Here is a 23,257-nt window from a genome sequence, read left to right as displayed (position 1 = left end):
TGCCATAGTCAATTACAAATAGTTTCAGATGGGGCTTAATAAAAGTTAATAGTAAGATGAATACGTGATGTAAGAACCACATACAGATATAAACAAAGTTGTTTTTTTCTTTACCTCTAGGATTCAGTTAACTCTGCTTGTTGTAAGATAGCCATTGAAATGCAAATTAACCTGTGTAACTGCTTTTTCCTAGCAGTGAAAAAAAACACCTTTACAGACAGCCAAAAGCACAGCGTTCATATGCAAATTAGAAGCACTTAATGAGTGAATGAGTCTCAGGAGACCAGTGAATGGTACATATATATGATATTATAATTATGTGTGTATCAATGTATGTTCTGCAAGATAGCTATCCAATATGAATCATACTATTGGAAGCATTGATTACTAGATTCATTTAGACCTGTATTTTGTACTCTGTATACCTGCTCGCATTATTGCCATAAGCATTGATTACTAGATTCATTTTGACCTGTACTGAGAAAATTTGTTGCTATTTAGTTAAAATATAGAGTTAATATTTAAGGAAAGTAAGTGTAAAACGCACACATAGCCTGGCCTAGTTGTAAAGGTTTATACAGTGGAAACTGTGTGTGTGTTAAGTAAGTGATTATAGTTAAATATCGCTTACATTTATAGAAGTGTGGGATTTGTAGCACTGCGGACGTACGGCCTGTGTACACGTGTCTCGGACAGCGTTCGGGACTGCGTACGCAACATAAAAGGTGTACACATGTGGCGTGTTTACGCAACGTGCGTACAGGTACGCCCACTAAATACAAATCACACAATAGCATTGGTTTAGTTTAGGTGATACGGTAGCCACGCGAAAATAGCACAAATTTGTTCAGTTTCCAATATTTAGTTTAAAAGAAACCTTCTCTTACTGTGTCACCTCTGGGACTAGACTGTTTTATCTGAATGAAAGTTAATTTTCTGTACAGAAAATCAAAGTGTATATGAGTGAACGAGCGTGAGTGTGCAAATAAAGGTTTTGTGAACCCAGAATTCGGGATCCCGTAGGAGACCACATCAGGTGAGTGGACACTTGGTGGCGTGGGAGTGGCTTTCTCACGTTAACATTGATTAAGGTATAAAGGAGCAATTAGTATAACAGCAGACCAAGAGGTCAGCGAAGTCAGAAATCCGCTGACTAAGTCAAGCGAAGCTCTGAATACCATGGCCTGAGAAAGGTCAGCGGTGAGAGCGCAGCCCCGGGGGTTTGCGTAGTACCCATATAGGCCCGTTCAGATACGCTCCGGCTGAGGTTTTGCAGCCTGAAAAACTATTCCATTGGTCGTATAGCGGATAAGTAATAGTTACTTATACGCCGTGCGATTGTACCGCGCGTTAGTGTGTGCAATAGTTAGTTCAACTTGATACCCATTACGCCATTTGCGTAAAATCGCGGGATCATAGACGCTAATTGTACACGCAACGTGATTTGTGTAAGTTTTTTTATTTTAAGGGAGTTTCGCTGGTCACTCAGGAAATCTCCAACGACCAATATTTACTGGGAAGGGTAAGTCACTCCCACACCCTCTCAGTAAATAGAGGTTACGTAGGGCCCTAGGTTGGGTACGACCAGCGCTGAGGACAGTGTGTAGGTGTATTGGCCAACGTGGGCGTGAGTGGGTGAGAGCGCTCTGAGAACTTTCACCGTCGCCTTACCTCTGAGTAATTTGGTTTTTGTAGGAATTAGCTGAGATGGCAATGCCTGCAAAGAATGGGGGCCAGTTGCTCAAGTAAGGGACGATCAACCAGGGTTCAGGTTGATATTCCGCGGCCCAAAGGGTAGGCGAGGTACATAATGTGTGAGAAATATGGATCACACGCAGAGGTTTTATGCAATGAATGGGAACGTATGACTGCGGAAGATAGGGAACCGTTCCCTAAGGTAGGCAGTTTTAGTCCTGAGGTGTTGCAAAATTTAAGGAGAAGGATATGTCTTATAAAATCCAGAAAACAAAGGATTAGACATTATGATTGTTTACATTTATGGCAACAGGAGGGTGATATGCAAAGGGGATTGGCTCAAATAGCTGGTTCCAACCCTAGCAGGAAACTGATAGCAACTGCACCACCACCACCGTACATTACAGGAGAGAAAGTGGCTACAGAGAATGGCGTACTAATATATGATAAGAGTGCACTTAATGAATGTATTAATACTAACCCGTGCAAGTTGTATCCCATCTTAAACTTCCCTAAGGACTGCGATCAAGAAGATGAGCCCAGCACGATATCGGCACTCTCTCTAGCAGCCACCATACAAGATACCCAAGTGGGCACGGCCCAACCAGTAAGAGCAGTAGCAAAGGCCCCTAGCGGAGGGACAGGTGAGGTCGTGTCCACAGGTAAGTACGGTACAGTACATTATGGAGAGACAATTGCACCTCACATTGTAGAAGCAACCCAGAATGATGTAATTGAACTGAATCCTGTCAGGGTGATCGCAGTCCCCAATGGGAAGACTGACGCTCTGGGAATCCCTCCCGTCAGGAACATTGCTATGCATTGCCCCTGGTCCCGGACAGAATTGAGGACAATTATGTCTGAATTTCCCGATCCCAGGAAAGATCTAGCCGCATGTCAGAGGTTTATTAGAGAACTAGGTAACGCCACCGAACCCAATAACAAAGATTGGCGGACAGTGCTACGGGCATGCTTGCCCTCTACTATTGACCCTGTGAAGTTCATTGCTGACTGTAAATTAGATGCAGAGGTACCTCTCACTGATGAATACAATCAGGAGAACGTAAAACAGATCAATCTGCAGTTAGGAGTATATTTCCCAACTGTTGTCTAGTGGAATAAAATCTTCTCCAGTAGACAAAAAGAAGGTGAAACGGCTTCTGACTATTTCCATCGAGCACTGCAGGAAATGGCTAGATACACAGGGGTCGCGTACAATAAGGAAAATGTGCATAATAGGGAGGTAGTGGTGTCCGTATTAATGGACGGTTTAAAAGAAACATTGAGAACAAGGGTACAAACCACTCAACCTAGCTGGAGAGGTATCTCGGTGGCTGCATTAAGAGAGTCCGCTATTGAGCATGATCGGAACATCATTAGGCACAGGGAGTCACAGGGGGATAAGCTGATGACAGTAAGTATAAAAGCCCTGACAACGAAGGCACATCAGCCTAAACCCCAGATCCCTGATGGTAATTTGTATGTGGTACAATGTTTTAAATGTCAGAGGGAAGGACATTACGCACGGAACTGTAATTTTAGAGACCCACATAAGGCATATCGACCCCCTAGACCAGAACATGACCCACATTATGACACACGTAATTGGGATCAGGGATCATATAGGAAACATTTTGGGCCACACCTGTAGTCCGCAGCCAGTGAAATGGATTACTAGCCTAGGTAGTAAACCTGAGGTCACAATTGATGTAGTTGGTAGATCATATCTTGTAGGTACAGGGGCGGCCAGGTAAACTCTGTGATTTATCTTTAAAGTTTCCGTTTTCATCCCTGACGTTCACCGACAGACTTACAGCTCAAACGTCACATATCTACTCGGTCTATTCAGAGGTCTGCCCAGCCCCAGTATATCTCACCAGCATCATTGTGCCTGGCCATGCACAGAGGGTGGAAAGTGGAAATACTGGTGGAGGAAGACTGTGCAGAGATACCGATAGACATTATGGTGTGACAGCCTGATGGTGAACGCAAATCTGACAAATTTTCTTTTTATCACTCTCTCTCTCTTTGTTTTTTTCATGTTCTACAGATGGTTTATTTCACACAACAGTTAGACACATGATAATGCAAGATTTATGTTCCCTACAGAAAGGTTGCTGACTCGGTAGAGGAAATCATATCACTGGAGTGTCTGTTCCGGGAAGGTTGAGACGGCACCTGAGCACTGAGAACAATAAGACCAGAGGCGGTTGTCGCACCAGTTTTTCTTTTTCCCTTTTATTATTTTCTCCACCTCCCATCACCCTCCTTTCCTCCCCCCTTTTCATTATTTTCCTCTTCCCTTAACAAGATGGACTTACCCCAAGAGACTGCATTCCAGGTTTTCCTGTTGACCCTGTTGTTGACCAGAGCAGTCTGTTTCAGTGAGAGTACCAGAGAGGTCGAGAAAGGATCTGGAATGGGTTCTGATGGCAAGGACGGATTTGTAGAATTCCAAGAGCAACACATTCACCGAGCAAAGGCGAGTGTCAGAAAACGATCTAGTAGTCAAGAAACTAGGAGACATTGTGAAGGGTTATTGGCTGAAGAGAATTGTATCTGTAGAAATTGTGAAAACATAGTTGAGGACGGGTGCATCCAGAGATGTCAGTCCAGCCTTAATATCAACATGGACCGTCATCCATTGAGTGACTATCACTCATTAGTGGGTAAGGTTTTAAACCAAACAGAATGCTAGGTGTGCTCACAAGTACCTCAAGGTCAGAACAAGTCAGGACTAGTACCGTATCCCTTAACCATAGATGAGGTACTTGAATTAAGGGGTGGGAGACCGGTGGACAAGAAATTTAATATTTCTAGGCCCCCTAGTTTGAAGCTCCACCAATATCATGTGGATAGATCCTTAGTATGTTTCAACATTTCCAATCCCCGAAAGCCGGGAAATTGGGAAGTGACATGGAATAACCAAACCATGGCATTTTCACACAGATTCGATAGAATGCCCGTAGACCCAGAACTTATACGCCAAATAGCCGACGGTGGAAGATATTTTCGGTACAGGTATACTCTAGGAAGTAGGACCATGCGGGTTGGAGAAGTATCACCAGGGTACTGTGCGCATATCATACAGCCTGATACGTGTACTGAACAGATGAGAGAGTTAGGGATAGGATTTTTCACCTGGAAGGTTTGCAATATGGTAATGTCATATTCTGTCCCATATGTTCTCCCCGATGATGCATATTTCATATGCGGGAGGAAGGCGTATAAGTGGCTTGCCCCAAACTCAGAGGGATTGTGTTACATTGGAAGAGTGTTGCCAGAAGTAATGACCATAACCCATAATAAGATGAAAGACGTTCACCGCAATGCTCAAGCTCCTTACACTCACACTTATTATGAACACATCGTAAAGAGACATCTTAAAGATAGGACAGAGCACGCAGCCTCTGATTTGATCCACGAATCCACCGGGATTCAATTCCTACTCGCGTTAGATATCACCCGTACCGCCAGAGGAATTATAAATTTTAGGTATATTCATGCGCTAGCGAACCTGATAGACAATATCACCGAGATGTATGATGACACCTTCAGGTATACTGGGAGGGAATTGCAAGCTTACAAAACGGAACTGATCCAGCACAGGATGGTTCTCAATTACATCACAGCGGTGACAGGAGGGTACTGTGTCACCCAAGCAACTCAGTATGGTGTGAAGTGCTGCACGTACATTACAAACAGCACTGATGACCCAACCGAGGTCATAGATCAAAAGATGGACGATATCTTGCAATTGAAATGGGATTTCCGAAGGAGACACAACCTTGCCCTGACTGCTGTGAGTAATAAACTGACCGGCTGGGTCTCATGGTTGAACCAACGCAATTGGTTCTCTGGTTTAGGAGAATGGGCTCAAAATGTTATCGTGAGTGTAGGAAAGTTTCTCTTTTGTATCCTTGGAGTTGTCATAATGATTGGTTTGATATTTAGATGTGTTCGGATTTTAATGCAGTGCAAGCGCAGTACCAAAGTGATGAGTTTGAGGAGCGGGGTCATTGTTACACAAACTGATTTAATTTATGACCCATCAATTGAGACAATGTTGTGATAAGACATGATTCCACGGTCCGTTTCTTTCACCCGTTTCTCCTTTGTTTTTCTCCCAAGCAAAAATACATCCATTCGGAAGAAGACTTTGATGGACATTTCTACAGACTTTGATGGACATTTCTAAAGACTTTGATAGACACTTTAAAGACTTTTAAAGACTTTTTATGGACACTTGAAAGACTTTGATTACCACCCACAGCAAGGATACACCCATCCGGACAAGACTTCAATCAACACCCAAGGACGATGGCACACATTATTATGTGAATGTATTTGTGATACGTGTCTTATCTTCATCTCTACAACCTTCAGGTAGTGACACACATAGTCGACAGGTGATATAGATACATATATTAGCATTCACATGTTTTTCCCCCTCCATGTATCATCAACTAAATGTGCACCCCATTTGTTGGAACAAGAAGCCGAAAAGAGCTCGGTAGTGTTTGTTGGCCCACTTACAGACCCTTAATACGGGATAAGAAGGATTTAATGTATACTTCGCAATACCTCGAAGCTTATCTAGAACATGTACGGCATGATGATACATGCCCCTCAGATATGAATTTAATACATACATGCTTTTACTATCCCACTAGGCCATACATTTCCCACCTACTCCTCTCCTCTTACCATCCAATTATTTTGTAGATTGTATTGTATATTTTTCAGTTTAATGTTTAGATAGTGGCAGTTATTGTTGACTGCCAAAGGGTGGACTGTCAAAGTCGAAAAAATAAGAATTTACTTACCGATAATTCTATTTCTCATAGTCCGTAGTGGATGCTGGGACTTCCGTAAGGACCATGGGGGAATAGCGGCTCCGCAGGAGACTGGGCACAAAAAGTAAAAGCTTTAGACTAGCTGGTGTGCACTGGCTCCTCCCCCTATGACCCTCCTCCAAGCCTCAGTTAGGATACTGTGCCCGGACGAGCGTACATAATAAGGAAGGATTTTGAATCCCGGGTAAGACTCATACCAGCCACACCAATCACACTGTACAACCTGTGATCTGAACCCAGTTAACAGTATGATAAACGTAGGAGCCTCTGAAAAGATGGCTCACAACAATAAACAACCCGATTTTTTTGTAATAATAACTATATACAAGTATTGCAGACAATCCGCACTTGGGATGGGCGCCCAGCATCCACTACGGACTATGAGAAATAGAATTATCGGTAAGTAAATTCTTATTTTCTCTGACGTCCTAGTGGATGCTGGGACTTCCGTAAGGACCATAGGGATTATACCAAAGCTCCCAAACGGGCGGGATAGTGCGGATGACTCTGCAGCACCGAATGAGAGAACTCCAGGTCCTCCTCAGCCAGGGTATCGAATTTGTAAAATTTTGCAAACGTGTTTGCCCCTGACCAAGTAGCTGCTCGGCAAAGTTGTAAAGCCGAGACCCCTCGGGCAGCCGCCCAAGATGAGCCCACTTTTCTTGTGGAATGGGCTTTAACAGATTTTGGCTGTGGCAGTCCTGCCACAGAATGTGCAAGCTGAATTGTACTACAAATCCAACGAGCAATCGTCTGCTTAGAAGCAGGAGCACCCAGCTTGTTGGGTGCATACAGGATAAACAGCGAGTCAGATTTTCTGACTCCAGCCGTCCTGGAAACATATATTTTCAGGGCCCTGACTACGTCCAACAACTTGGAGTCCTCCAAGTCCCTAGTAGCCGCAGGCACCACAATAGGTTGGTTTATGTGAAACACTGAAACCACCTTAGGGAGAAATTGAGGACGAGTCCTCAATTCTGCCCTGTCTGAATGAAAAATTAGGTAAGGGCTTTTAAATGACAAAGCCGCCATTTCTGAGACACGCCTGGCTGACGCCAGAGCTAACAGCATGACCACCTTCCATGTGAGATATTTTAATTCCACAGTGGTGAGTGGTTCAAACCAATGTGATTTTAGGAACCCTAAAACTACATTGAGATCCCAAGGTGCCACTGGTGGCACAAAAGGAGGTTGTATATGCAGTACCCCCTTGACAAACGTCTGAACTTCAGGCAATGAAGCCAGTTCTTTCTGGAAGAAGATCGACAGGGCCGAAATTTGAACCTTAATGGATCCTAATTTTAGGCCCATAGACAGTCCTGCTTGCAGGAAATGCAGGAAACGACCCAGTTGAAATTCCTCTGTGGGGGCCTTCTTAGCCTCACACCAGGAAACATATTTTCGCCAAATGCGGTGATAATGTTTCGCAGTTACATCCTTCCTGGCTTTGATCAGGGTAGGGATGACTTCATCTGGAATGCCTTTTTCCATCAGGATCCGGCGTTCAACCGCCATGCCGTCAAACGCAGCCGCGGTAAGTCTTGGAACAGACAAGGACCCTGCTGGAGCAGGTCCTTTCTTAGAGGTAGAGGCCACGGGTCCTCCGTGAGCATCTCTTGCAGTTCCGGGTACCAAGTTCTTCTTGGCCAATCCGGAGCCACGAGTATAGTCTTCACTCCTCTCCTTCTTATGATTCTCAGTACTTTTGGAATGAGAGGCAGAGGAGGGAACACATACACCGACTGGTACACCCACGGTGTTACCAGAGCGTCCACCGCTATTGCCTGAGGGTCCCTTGACCTGGCGCAATATCTGTCCAGTTTTTTGTTGAGACGGGACGCCATCATGTCCACCTTTGGTTTTTCCCAACGGTTTACAATCACTTGAAAGACTTCTGGGTGAAGTCCCCACTCCCCCGGGTGGAGGTCGTGTCTGCTGAGGAAGTCTGCTTCCCTGTTGTCCACTCCCGGAATGAACACTGCTGACAGTGCCACCACATGATTTTCCGCCCAGCGAAGAATCCTTGCAGCTTCTGCCATTGCCCTCCTGCTTCTTGTGCCGCCCTGTCTGTTGACGTGGGCGACTGCCGTGATGTTGTCCGATTGGATCAATACCGACTGACCCTGAAGCAGAGGCCTTGCTTGACTTAGGGCATTGTAAATGGCCCTTAGTTCCAGGATATTTATGTGAAGAGACGTTTCCATGCTTGACCACAAGCCTTGGAAATTTCTTCCCTGTGTGACTGCTCCCCAGCCTCTCAGGCTGGCATCGGTGGTCACCAGCATCCAATCCTGAATGCCGAATCTGCGGCCCTCTAGAAGATGAGCGCTCTGTAACCACCACAGGAGAGACACCCTTGTCCTTGGAGATAGGGTTATCCGCTGATGCATCTGAAGATGCGATCCGGACCATTTGTCCAGCAGATCCCACTGAAAAGTTCTTGCATGGAATCTTCCGAATGGAATCGCTTCGTAAGAAGCCACCATTTTTCCCAGGACTCTCGTGCATTGATGCACTGACACTTGGCCTGGTTTTAGGAGTTTCCTGACTAGCTCGGATAACTCCCTGGCCTTCTCCTCCGGGAGAAACACCTTTTTCTGGACTGTGTCCAGAATCATCCCCAGGAACAGTAGACGTGTTGTTGGAATCAGCTGTGATTTTGGGATATTTAGGATCCACCCGTGCTGACGTAGCACTACCTGAGATAGTGCTACTCCGACCTCTAACTGTTCCCTCGACCTTGCCCTTATCAGGAGATCGTCCAAGTAAGGGATAATTAAGACGCCTTTTCTTCGAAGAAGAATCATCATTTCGGCCATTACCTTGGTAAAGACCCGTGGTGCCGTGGACAATCCAAACGGCAGCGTCTGAAACTGATGACAGTTTTGTACCACAAACCTGAGGTACCCTTGGTGAGAAGGGTAGATTGGGACATGGAGATAAGCATCTTTGATGTCCAGAGACACCATATAGTCCCCTTCTTCCAGGTTCGCTATCACTGCTCTGAGTGACTCCATCTTGAATTTGAACCTTTTTATGTAAGTGTTCAAGGATTTTAGATTTAAAATTGGTCTCACCGAGCCGTCCGGCTTCGGTACCACAAACAGCGTGGAATAATACCCCTTTCCCTGTTGTAGGAGGGGTACCTTGATTATCACCTGCTGGGAATACAGCTTGTGAATAGCTTCCACTACCGCCTCCCTGTCGGAGGGAGATGTTGGTAGAGCAGACTTCAGGAACCGGCGAGGGGGAGACGTCTCGAATTCCAATTTGTACCCCTGTGATACTACCTGCAGGATCCAGGGGTCCACTTGCGAGTGAGCCCACTGCGCGCTGAAATTCTTGAGACGGCCCCCCACCGTGCCTGAGTCCGCTTGTAAGGCCCCAGCGTCATGCTGAAGACTTGGCAGAAGCGGGGGAGGGCTTCTGCTCCTGGGAAGAGGCTGCCTGGTGCAGTCTTTTTCCCCTTCCTCTGCCCCGGGGCAGAAATGAGTGGCCTTTTGCCCGCTTGCCCTTATGGGAACGAAAGGACTGAGTTTGAAAAGACGGTGTCTTTTTCTGCTGAGAGGTGACCTGGGGTAAAAAGGTGGATTTTCCAGCCGTTGCTGTGGCCACCAGGTCCGATAGACCGACCCCAAATAACTCCTCCCCTTTATACGGCAATACTTCCATATGTCGTTTGGAATCCGCATCACCTGACCACTGTCGCGTCCATAACGCTCTTCTGGCAGAAATGGACATCGCACTCACTCTAGATGCCAGGGTGCAAATATCCCTCTGTGCATCTCGCATATATAGTAATGCATCCTTTAAATGCTCTATAGTTAATAATATACTGTCCCTATCCAGGGTATCAATATTTTCAGTCAGGGAATCCGACCAAGCCACTCCAGCACTGCACATCCAGGCTGAGGCGATTGTATAACACCAGTATGTGTGTATATATCTTTTAGGATATTTTCCAGCCTTCTATCAGCTGGTTCCTTAAGGGCGGCCGTATCGGGAGACGGTAACGCCACTTGTTTTGATAAGCGTGTGAGCGCCTTATCTACCCTAGGGGGTGTTTCCCAATGCGCCCTAACCTCTGGCGGGAAAGGGTATAGTGCCAATAATTTATTAGAAATCAGCAGTTTTTTATCGGGGGAAACCCACGCTTTATCACACACCTCATTTAATTCATCTGATTCAGGAAAAACTACGGGTAGTTTTTTCACACCCCACATAATACCCTTTTTTGTGGTACTTGTAGTGTCAGAAATATTCAATGCCTCCTTCCCTACTGGACATTACGTTTGTCTCCTCACCGTCGACACTGGATTCAGTATCCGTGTCTGGGTCTGTGTCGACCATCTGAGGTAACGGGCGTTTTAGCGCCCCCGACGGTGTCTGAGACGCCTGAACAGGCACTAATTGATTTGCCGGCTGTCTCATGTCGTCAACAGTTTTTTGCAAAGTGCTGACACTGTCACGTAATTCTTTAAATACGACCATCCAGTCAGGTGTCGACTCCCTAGGGGGTGACATCACGAACACAGGCAATTGCTCTGCTTCCACATCATTTTCCTCCTCATACATGTCGACACAATCGTACCGACACCCAGCACACACACAGGGAATGCTCTGAAAGAGGACAGGACCCCACGAGCCCTTTGGGGAGACAGAGGGAGAGTTTGCCAGCACACACCAGAGCGCTATATATATACAGGGATAACCTTATGTAAGTGTTACTCCCTTTATAGCTGCTGTTTTATATTAGCTGCCAATAGTGCCCCCCCTCTCTTGTTTTACCCTGATTCTGTAGCAGGACTGCAGGGGAGAGTCTGGGAGCCTTCCTTCCAGCGGAACTGTGAGGGAAAATGGCGCTTGTGTGCTAAGGGGATAGGCCCCGCCCCCTTCACGGCGGCCTTTTCTCCCGCTTTTTTTAGGAAAACTGGCAGGGGTGAAATGCATCCATATAGCCCAGGAGCTATATGTGATGTATTTCTTTAGCCATATAAGGTTTAAACATGTTATATTGCGTCTCAGGGCACTCCCCCCCAGCGCCCTGCACCCTCAGTGACCGGAGTGTGAAGTGTGCTGAGAGCAATGGCGCACAGCTGCAGTGCTGTGCGCTACCTTATCTGAAGACAGGAACGTCTTCTGCCGCCGATTTCTCCGGACCTCTTCGCTCTTCTGGCTCTGTAAGGGGGCCGGCGGCGCGGCTCCGGGACCCATCCAGGCTGAACCTGTGATCGTCCCTCTGGAGCTAATGTCCAGTAGCCAAGAAGCCCAATCCACTCTGCACGCAGGTGAGTTCGCTTCTTCTCCCCTTAGTCCCACGATGCAGTGAGCCTGTTGCCAGCAGGACTCACTGAAAATAAAAAACCTATTTAAACTTTTACTTCTAAGCAGCTCAGGAGAGCCACCTAGCATGCACCCTTCTCGTTCGGGCACAAAAATCTAACTGAGGCTTGGAGGAGGGTCATAGGGGGAGGAGCCAGTGCACACCAGCTAGTCTAAAGCTTTTACTTTTTGTGCCCAGTCTCCTGCGGAGCCGCTATTCCCCCATGGTCCTTACGGAAGTCCCAGCATCCACTAGGACGTCAGAGAAATATTGTAATACATGCCCCATGTACTAACCCCATGCACATGCCCGCTGCGCGTGCACTCGCTCTGCCGTGCTTGCGCATATCCGCAACTTGCGTAATGGAGCTTTCCACGGCCATGCGCCTTGGCGCGTGGTATGCGCATTTACGGTAGGGATTGTGAACGCATAGAGGGTTATTAGAACATTACATATTTAACCCTTATAGTGCACATTGTAAACATAGCCCCCTCCACCACATCAGAAAGAAATAGCGGTTTAAAATAGTAACAGAACAAAGGGATTCACCTTTACAGGATAGGAGGGGACATAACAAGGTTACAAGGTGGTGTTTGGTGTCCAGCTGTAGGGTATTTAAAGGGAAACATTCTGGTGTTGCTTTGAGAAAGATTGCTTGTTCCTGCGTATAGTTATGTGCAAAAGTAGAATATGAACATTGACTGTGTTTACTGTGTATTGTGTATGCGGGGGGAGTCCAGAGGAGACCACCCACAGGGGCAGTTGGGGAGGGACATCGCCCACCTATTCAAATCCACCTATGACCTCTCCTGTAATGTAAATGACCATCCCTGTGTCCAATGAACAAAGAGATTACAGTATCCATTGTGTTATGTTTTGGATGAAGTGAATAAAGAGAGCCTACAGCAGGCTTAGTCAGACAGAAGGCTCACAACGCTATCTATCAGATGGCGGAGGACCGGATCTGGGTTGCTCTTGCAAATATTCTCATGTACGTACATTCTCTGTAGCCATTATTCTGTTTAGATCTACTTGTTAGTCTGTAGTGTATAACTTGTATTGTTTTACATTTTTGGAATCAATCCACGGAGGCCTTAGAACCCTGTGGTTTCAACTACAAACGGTGTTGTGTTTTCACTTTCCTGCCTGGGTTTTAAAGTAGATTAACCTGTTTAAGGGGTATAAGCATTGTTAAGGTGTACGCATTGTGAGTACTTTGTATCACTAGTGCTACTTAAGGTTTAAAGGTATTACATCATTATAGTACTTTGCTGTTAAGGGTTTAAAGTATAAGCATATCATTACATTGTATCATTAACAAGGTTTTAAGGTTTATTAATTGTGTGTGTGCACGCTGTGTGTGCTTTGTACCCACAGTGCGGCGTTTGTACGCTGAGTGCGTATACGGTACGGGACTCTGTGCGCAAATAGCGTACGAAGTACGTAGCGTGAGCTAGCGACCGCAGCAGCTCCATGGTAAAGGTGTGTTTAAAGGTATAGCTTTATGGTTTAAGATAATATCAACATTATCAGAACAAATACCCTTTGCCGTTAATTACTGAGCTATTTCATAGGGTTCGTGGAGCCCACGTCTTCACTAAGCTCGACTTAATAGGTGCCTATAATCTGATACGTATCCGACAGGGGGACGAATGGAAGACGGCCTTCAATACCAGGGACGGGCATTACGAATATCTGGTAATGCCGTTTGGCCTCAGCAATGCCCCTGCCGTTTTTCAGGGATTTGTAAATGAAATCTTCCGAGATATGTTATACCAAAGCGTAGTGGTGTACTTGGATGACATTCTGATATTTTCTAAGAATCTTGCAGAGCACAGAGTACAGGTCAAAGAAGTACTTCTTCGCTTACGAAGGAATCGTCTCTACGGCAAGATTTCCAAATGTATCTTTGAGGTCCCTTCGATTCCGTTCCTCGGTTATGTCATCTCGGGTACGGAGCTTCACATGGATCCGGAAAAACTCACTGCCATTTGGGACTGGACTCAGCCTCTCTCCTTGAAAGCGGTACAAAGATTCCTGGGCTTTGCAAATTACTACCGGAAATTCATTAAGGGATTTTCTACCATCGTTGCACCCATTACTGCCCTAACCAAAAATGGGTCTGACCCAAGTCTCTGGTCTTCCGAAGCTGTAGAAGCGTTTGCCCGGTTGAAATCAGCCTTAATATCTGCTCCGGTTCTCCAACAACCGAATTTCTCAAAACCATTCTTCTTGGAAGTCGATGCTTCATCAGTAGGCATTGGTGACGTCCTTTCACAGTACTCTTCTGATGGGAAGTTACATCCATGTGGTTTCCATTCTCGTAAGTTCTCTCCTGCTGAACGAAACTACACCATTGGAGATCAGGAACTTTTAGCAATAAAATCTGCCCTAGAAGAATGGCGGTACTTATTGGAAGGTGCTAAACACCTAATTACTATTTACACCGATCACAAGAACTTGTATATCAAGACGGCCCAGAGCTTGAATCCCCGTCAAGCTAGATGGGCGCTCTTCTTCACTCGGTTCTCGTTCGTTATTAAGTACCGGGCCGGGACTCTTAACGCTAAGGCCGATGCTCTGTCTCGTTCTTTAACGGCCTCGGATGAGGAGAATTCCTTTGAAAAGAGTTTCATTCTCAGTCCAGTCTCTATTTCAGCCGCTCCCACCTCTCTGGGTCCTCCTCCTGGGAGAATGTCTGTACCAGTTGAATTTCGACCAAAGTTACTGCAGTGGGCTCATATCTCCAAGTTTTCCGGTCATCCAGGAGTTCAAAAAATGTGTGAATTTCTACGAAGGTCATATTGGTGGGACACCATGAAGAAGGATATACAAGATTATGTCAATTCATGTCCTCAATGTGCTCAGCACAAAACTTTTTGCAAAAGTGTTTGAACCCGACCAAGTAGCAGCTCGGCAAAGTTGTAAAGCTGAGACACCTCGGGCAGCCGCCCAAGAAGATCCCACCTTCCTCGTGGAATGGGCTCTCACTGATGTAGGATGCAGCAGTCCAGCCGCAGAATGTGCAAGCTGAATCATGCTACAGATCCAGCGAGCAATAGTCTGCTTTGAAGCAGGAGCACCCAGCTTGTTGGGTGCATACAAGATCAAGAGCGAGTCAGTTTCCCTGACTCTAGCTGTCCTGGAAAATAGATTTTCAGGGCCTTGACTACGTCCAGCAACTTGGAATCCTCCAAGTCCAGAGTAGCCGCAGGCACCACAATAGGTTGGTTCAAATTAAAAGCTGATACCACCTTAGGAAGGAATTGGGAACGAGTCCTCAATTCCGCCCTATCCATATGAAAAATCAGATAAGGGCTTTTACATGACAAAGCCGCCACTTCTGACACACGCCTGGCCGAAGCCAAAGCCAACAGCATGACCACTTTCCACGTGAGATATTTTAGCTCCACGGTTTTAAGTGGCTCAAACCAATGCGACTTTAGGAAATCCAACACTACGTTGAGATCCCAAGGTGCCACTGGAGGCACCAAAAGGGGCTGAATATGCAGCACTCCCTTAACAAAAGTCTGAACTTCAGGCAGTGAAGCCAGTTCTTTTTGGAAGAAAATTGACAGAGTCGAAATCTGGACCTTAATGGAACCCAATTTGAGGCCCATAGTCACCCCTGACTGTAGGAAGTGCAGAAATCGACCCAGCTGAAATTCCTCCGTTGGGGCCTTCCTGGCCTCACACCACGCAACATATTTTCGCCATATGCGGTGATAATGTTTTGCGGTCACATGCTTCCTAGCTTTAATCAGCGTAGGGATGACTTCCGCCGGAATGCCCTTTTCCTTCAGGATCCGGTGTTCAACCGCCATGCCGTCAAACGCAGTCGCGGTAAGTCTTGGAACAGACAGGGCCCCTGCTGCAGCAGGTCCTGTCTGAGCGGCAGAGGCCATGGGTCCTCTGAGATTATTTCTTGAAGTTCTGGGTACCAAGCTCTTCTTGGCCAATCCGGAACAATGATTATAGTTCTTACTCTTCTCCTTCTTATTATCCTCAGTACCTTGGGTATGAGAGGAAGAGGAGGGAACACATAACCGACTGGTACACCCACGGTGTCACTAAAGCGTCCACAGCTATCGCCTGAGGGTCCCTTGACCTGGCGCAATATTTTTTTAGCTTTTTATTGAGGCGGGACGCCATCATGTCCACCTGTGGTCGTTCCCACCGGTGTACAATCAGCTTGAAGACTCCTGGATGAAGTCCCCACTCCCCCGGGTGGAAGTCGTGTCTGCTGAGGAAGTCTGCTTCCCAGTTTTCCACTCCCGGAATGCACACTGCTGACAGTGCTATCACGTGAATCTTCGCCCATCGAAGAATCCTTTTGGCTTCTGCCATTGCTATCCTGCTTCTTGTACCGCCCTGTCTATTTACATGAGCGACAGCCGTGATGTTGTCTGACTGAATCAGCACCGGTTGTTTTTGAAGCAGGGATTCTGTTTGACTCAGGGCATTGTAAATGACCCGTAGTTCCAGAATATTTATATGCAAGGAAGTTTTTGTCCTTGGACGTTTTCTTCCATGAGTGACTGCCCCCCACCCTCGGAGGCTTGCATTCGTGGTCACCAGGACCCAGTCCTGTATGCCGAATCTGCGGCCTTCACGAAGATGAGCACTCTGCAGCCACCACAGCAGAGACACCCTGGCCCTTGGTGACAGGGTGATCCACCGATGCATCTGAAGATGCGATTCGGACCACTTGTCCAATAGATCCCACTGGAAGATCCTCGCATGGAACCTGCCAAAGGGAAACGCTTCGTAAGAGCTACCATCTTCCCCAGGATTCGCGTGCAGTGATGCACCGACACCTGTTTTGGTTGCAGGAGGTCCCTGACCAGAGATGATAATTCCTGGGCCTTCTCCTCCGGGAGAAAAACCGTCTTCTGTTCTGTGTCCAGAATCATACCCCGGAACAGCAGACGCGTCGCGGGAATCAGCTGCGACTTTGGGATATTCAGGATCCAGCCGTGCTGATGCAGCACTTCCTGAGATAGTGCTACGCTGACTAGCAACTGCTCCTTTGACCTCGCCTTTATCAGGAGATCGTCCACGTACGGGATAATTATAACTCCCTTCTTTCTAAAGAGTATCATCATTTTGGCCATTACCTTGGTAAATACCCTCGGTGCCGTGGACAGACCAAACGGCAACGTCTGGCATTGGTAATGACAGTCCTGTACCACAAACCTGAGGTACTCCTGGTGAGGTGGGTACATGGGAACACCCTCTTCCAGGCTTGTAATAACCGCCCTGAGCGATTCCATCTTGAACTTGAACTTCCTTATATAAGTGTTCAAGAAATTTAAATTTAGGATGGGTCTCACCGAACCATCTGGTTTCGGTACCACAACATTGTGGAATAGTAACCCCGCCCCTGTTGAAGGGGGGGTACCTTGATTATCACCTGCTGGAAGTACAGCTTGTGAATAGCGTCCAGTACTACCTCCCATTCTTTGGGAGTAGCCGGCAAGGCAGATTTGAGGTAACGGCGAGGGGGAGTGGCCTCCAACTCCAGCTTGTATCCCTGAGATACCACTTGTAGAACCCAGGGATCTACCTGTGAGCAAACCCACTGGTCACTGAAGTTCCGGAGACGCGCCCCCACCGCACCTGGCTCCGCCTGTGGAGCCCCAGCGTCATGCGGTGGACTTAGAGGAAGCGGGGGGAGTATTTTGGTTCCAGGGAACTGGCTGTCTGGTGTAGCTTTTTCCCTCTTCCCCTGCCTCTGGGCAGAAAGGAAGCGCCTCTGACCCGCTTGCCTTTTTGTGGCCGAAAGGACTGTACCTGATAATACGGTGCTTTCTTAGGCAGTGAGGAAACCTGAGGTAAAAATGTCGACTTCCCAGCTGTTGCTGTGGATACTAGGTCCGAGAGACCATCCCCAAACAATTCCTCACTCTTATAAGGCAAAACCTCCATGTGCCTTCACCTGTCCACTGCCGAGTCCATAATACTCTTCTGGCAGAAATGGACATTGCAATAATTTTAGATGCCAGCCGGCAGATATCCCTCTGTGCATCTCTCATATATAAGACCACGTCTTTAAAATGCTCTATGGTTAGCAAAATAGTATCCCTGTCTAATCTCAATATTATCTGACAGGGTATCGGACCAAGCTGCTGCAGCACTACACACTGAAGCAATTGCAGGTCTCAGTATAATACCTGAGTGTGTATATACAGACTTCAGGATAGCCTCCTGCTTCTATCAGCAGGCTCCTTTAAGGCGGCCGTATCCTGAGACGGCAGTGCCACCTTTTTTGACAAGCGTGTGAGCGCCTTATCCACCCTAGGGGACGTCTCCCAACGTAACCTGTCCTTTGGCGGGAAAGGGTACGCCATCAGTAACTTTTTAGAAATCACTATTTTCTTATCGGGGAAACCCCACGCTTCTTCACACTTTATTCAATTCATCTGATGGGGGAAAAACCCCTGGATGCTTTTTCTCCCCAATATATAATACCCTTTTTTGTGGTAACTGGGTTAATGTCAGAAATGTGTAACACATTTTTCATTGCCGTAATCATACAACGGATGGCCCTTGTGGACTTTACATTTGTCTCATCGTCGTCTACACTGGAGTCAGACTCCGTGTCGACATCTGTGTCTGCCATCTGAGGTAGCGGGCGTTTTTGAGCCCCTGATGGCCTTTGAGACACCTGGGCAGGCACGGGCTGAGAAGCCGGCTGTTCCACTGCTGTACGTCATCTAGCCTTTTATTTAAAGGAGTTGACACTGTCGGTTAAAACCTTCCACATATCCACCCACTCTGGTGTCGACCCCGCAGGGGGTGACATCACACTTATCGGCACCTGCTCCGCCTCCATATAATCTTCCTCATCAATCATGTCGACACAGCCGTACCAACACACGCACACACACAGGGAATGCTCTGACTGAGGACAGGACCCCACAAAGTCCTTTGGGGAGACAGAGAGAGAGTATGCCAGCACACACCACAGCGCTATATATCACAGAGAGTAACACTTTTGTACTGAGTGATTTCTCCCTATAGCAGCTTTTTTACACAGTTTTTGTGCCTAAATTTTGTGCCCCCCCCTCTCTTTTTAACCCTTGATGCCTGGAAACTGCAGGGGAGAGCCTGGGGAGCTGTCTTCCAGCGGAGCTGTGAAGAAAATGGCGCTGGTGTGCTGAGGTAGATAGCCCCGCCCCTTTCTCGGCGGGCTTCTCCCGCTTTTATATGTGTTGTATGGCGGGGGATTATGCACATATACAGTGTTATACACTGTATTATGTGCTTTTAGCCATGGTAAGGTACTCTAATTGCTGCCCAGGGCACCCCCCCCCCCCCAGCGCCCTGCACCCATCAGTGACCGGAGTGTGTGGTGTGCAGAGGGAGCAATGGCGCACAGCTGCAGTGCGCTACCTTAATGAAGACAGGAGTCTTCAGCCGCCGATTTTTCCACTTCTATTAGTTCTTCTGGCTCTGCGAGGGGGACAGCGGCGCGGCTCTGGGACCGGACGACCGAGGTTGGGCCTGTGTTCGATCCCTCTGGAGCTAATGGTGTCCAGTAGCCTAAGAAGCCCAAGCTAGCTGCAAGCAGGTAGGTTCGCTTCTCTCCCCTCTGTCCCACGAAGCAGTGAGTCTGTTGCCAGCAGATCTCACTGAACAGAAAAAACCTAACAAATACTTTCTTTTTCTAGAAGCTCAGGAGAGCCCCTAGTGTGCAACCAGCTCGGCCGGGCACAGAATTCTAACTGAGGTCTGGAGGAGGGGCATAGAGGGAGGAGCCAGTGCACACCAGGTAGTCCTAATTCTTTCTTAGATGTGCCCAGTCTCCTTCGGAGCCCGCTATTCCCCATGGTCCTTACGGAGTTCCCAGCATCCACTAGGACGTCAGAGAAACGGCGAGCAGCTCCTCAATACAAAGTTGGTGACAGGGTATGGGTCTCTACCCGCAATCTTCATTTAAGAGTGCCCGCTATGAAGTTTGCTCCGAGGTTCATCGGTCCTTACCCCGTTTTGCAAGTCCTGAACCCTGTTGTCTGCAAATTGGGATTGCCTTCCCACTTTCGGGTACCAAATTCTTTCCATGTTTCTCTCCTTCATCCCCTCCTTTTAAATCGGTTTCATTCGGAGTCTCCTAGCCCAACCTCGGTAGAGACTGAAGCTGGAACAGAATTTTAAATCAAAACTATTCTTGACTCTCGTTATCTTCACAAGAATTTACAGTATCTGGTAGAATGGAAAGGTTATGGTCCTGAGGAGAGGAGCTGGGTCAAAGCTTCTGAAGTCACTGCTCCCCGACTAGTCCGGATCTTTAATTCTAAACATCCAACGAAACCAGGAAAGTGTCCAGGGACCACTCCTAGAGGAGGGGGTACTGTCACACTCACGGCGCTGCGGCTGCCGCGCTTACCACTCCGGGTGCACTGGGTCTCCCGGCGCTCGTCTCCCCGGTGGGCTCCGGGTCGTCGTGTCTTGCTGGCGCTGCCTCCGGCGGGTTCCCGGGGTGTGGGCGCCACCATTGCGCCCGGCATCCACGAGAGTGTGGTGAGCGGGTGACGTCATCGGCCCCTTCCGCCAAACAGGAGAGGGCGGGAAGTTCAAAGGCAGACTTCCAATGATCACCAGTGCTAGCAGCGTTCAGCGTGTTCTCAAGCTGAACGTCTCCTATGTTCCAGCGTTGCAGCGAATCTTTCAGTGGGACATTCCCTGTGCTACCAGCATTACAGAGTATCTCTCAGTGGGACATTCCCTGTGCTACCAGCGTTACAGTGTATCACTCAGTGGAACCTTCCCCGTGCTACCAGCGTTACAGTGTATCACTCAGTGGAACCTTCCCTGTGCTACCAGCATTACAATGTATCACTCAGTGGGACATTCTCTGCGTTACCAGCGTTACAGTGTAACTCTCAGAGGGACACCTCCTGTGCTTCCAGTATTACAGGGTATCCCTAAGTGGAACGCCTCCCAAACTTCCACAGTTACACAGAATCTCAAATCCTCATTTATTTCTTCAGCATCACTCACAATTTCTTCATTCTTCTGTGTGTTTCAACATCATTCTCAAATCCTCATTCATTTCTTCAGCATCGCTCACAAGTTCTTCATTCTTCTGTGTGCTTCAACATCATTCTCAAATCTTCATTCATCTCTTCAGCATCGCTCACAAGCTCTTCATTCTTCTGTGTGCTTCAACATCGTTCTCAAATTTTCATTCATTTCTTCAACATCGCTCACAAGTTCTTCATTCTTCTGTGTACTTCAGCGTCGCCCCCAAGCCTTGGCCACAACTAATTCTTTAGCATTACACGTCGGTTACAATGGCTAAGTTCTGCATGAGGAAAACCTACATCCGGCCATCCCTGCTCCGGCCCAGCTGTGGTTCCTCTTCCCTATCATCGGAAGAACCCCCGAGTTCTCAACACTCCCAACCCAGGTCAGTGACAGATTGCAGCTCTATAACATACTGATCAAATCTATCTCCAGACTTCTGATCACATGTGAAAACTTATATCTTTCATATGTCACATTTTTCCTTGGCACAAAGTAATCTTCAAACTTTTGCATTATAGAAGATAGCACCATATTCTGCACCTCATCAAACTGAAAACTATTATAAATGTCCAGCACATTCTCTCCTATCACATGGAGGAAAATGGATGCCTTAGTTTTGTCAGCCTCTGTATCAGCTCCACATGCAGCAAGATATATATTAAACCTTTGCTTAAATCTTTTCCAGTTTTCAGACAAGTTACCAGACATCAGCATGCCGGTTGGAGGAGCCAGTTTATCCATGGTTACTCACTGTTTGAAGAGAGGAGCACACGGCAGGCTTTGCAGACACTGAGTATCACAGCCTGACAGACTTCTGCAAGATTCTTTAACACTCTGAGAGCACTAGCTGTCCAAGTTAAACTTCTTCTGACACCATGTTTTGTTCATATGTTTGTAAATCCAGTCATCAGGACACAGAAACATGTGAGTTCACTGCTGTGCTGTTTATTCCATACCAACTCCAGGCACACTGGACCACCCACTTCCCAGCATCCCCCTGGTCCCAGGGACCATCACTGAAGATTCAGGCTTACACATATTACTAAGGGAGTGTCTACAAATATTAAGCATTCTAATACACTAACATCACAGACCTTTCCCATAAGCCCATGGTCCATGTCACCAACTATTTGGAATAGTAATCTGTGGCGAGCGGAGCGGAGTGAGACTCCGAGCCCAAAGCGTGGCAAGCAAATTGAGCCCGCAAGGATACAATGGTGCATAGATAAAACAAAATTACCTAAAACAAATGGAAAATGGATAAAACATTAACGTTCTGTAAGGGCGGAAGTTCTCTTCTGCCCTCTTGTGCTGTCACTACCTGGTACTTTCCATGAGGGGAACATAGATACAACCGTACTGCTACATCAGAGAGGTGTGTAAATAAAATGACTTACTGTACAATACATCCAAATGTAAATGAGCCACAAAACAGTAAGATCTACTTGTTAGTAAGATCTTCTGCTCAGTGCTTACTCATGTATTGAGTTTTACAAGTGGCTCCATATAATTGGCCATGAGAAGCCTTATTTGAAAATGCATGTAACCATAGGAATCGTTGAGCCTTATAAGCAATGCAGGAAAATGGCACTTATGAGCCCATTTGAATGTATATAGCTCTGATTCCTCCCCCCCCCCCCCCCCCCTTAAGAATATCACAGCTACAAAATTGGGGTAAGGAGCTATCAGGGAGATTTTTAGATTCTTTAAGAAGTCAGGTAGGTTGCTACTACTGTATTTCATGGTGTCTCCCTGACAATAAGGGAGACCATGCAAGTACTTTATGCTGTATGTACTGGGTTGAAACTCAAGTATGGTTTAAACTGTAACTGCTTTTTAAGTTACCTTTACATATCTATAGTTTATTTCTTACAATGAGGTCAATGACTCTCCAAAGGGATTACCATTGCTTCCAACCACTGCCTTTTTCCATACTGTGTACTGATTTTTAATTAAACTGTACTTTCTTGCAACAACAGCCAAAAAGTGTAAGTAGACTATAGGGATGGTCATTGGTGAACAATCTATGGTGACACATCGATGGTTTGCACCATTCGATGGCCACCGATAGCAGGTGCTGGCCTGGACGTGGCCATTAAAAGAACCCAAGTGAGGGGCTTAGTGGGTAGCCAGGGGTGGGGCTAAGCTCTGTGCAATTTAAAAAATATATATGCAACCCAGCCCTTGATGGCAGAGAACCATTGGCTCTCTGTCATCAATGGCAAAACCATCGGCCATCATTAGTTAGCCAGCGATGTTTGTCAACTATTGATAGTCAATTGTCATCCCTAGTAGACTTCTCTAAATGCAAACTAAACTTAACTCTGACTATAATAAACACTACTACCATCAA

The 23,257-nt window shown here is 46.9% G+C and overlaps 1 protein-coding gene across 1 annotated transcript in view; it reads right to left on the bottom strand.

Moving 5' to 3' along the window:
- The window catches only part of LOC134969044 (mucin-2-like), a 695,488-nt gene that overhangs the window by 607,197 nt on the left and 65,034 nt on the right, over positions 1-23,257 (bottom strand). The window lies entirely within an intron of this gene.

Source organism: Pseudophryne corroboree, chromosome 11 (assembly GCF_028390025.1).
Source record: "Pseudophryne corroboree isolate aPseCor3 chromosome 11, aPseCor3.hap2, whole genome shotgun sequence".
In the NCBI taxonomy this organism is placed as follows: Eukaryota; Metazoa; Chordata; class Amphibia; order Anura; family Myobatrachidae; genus Pseudophryne; species Pseudophryne corroboree.
This window is presented reverse-complemented; position numbering and strand designations above follow the sequence as displayed.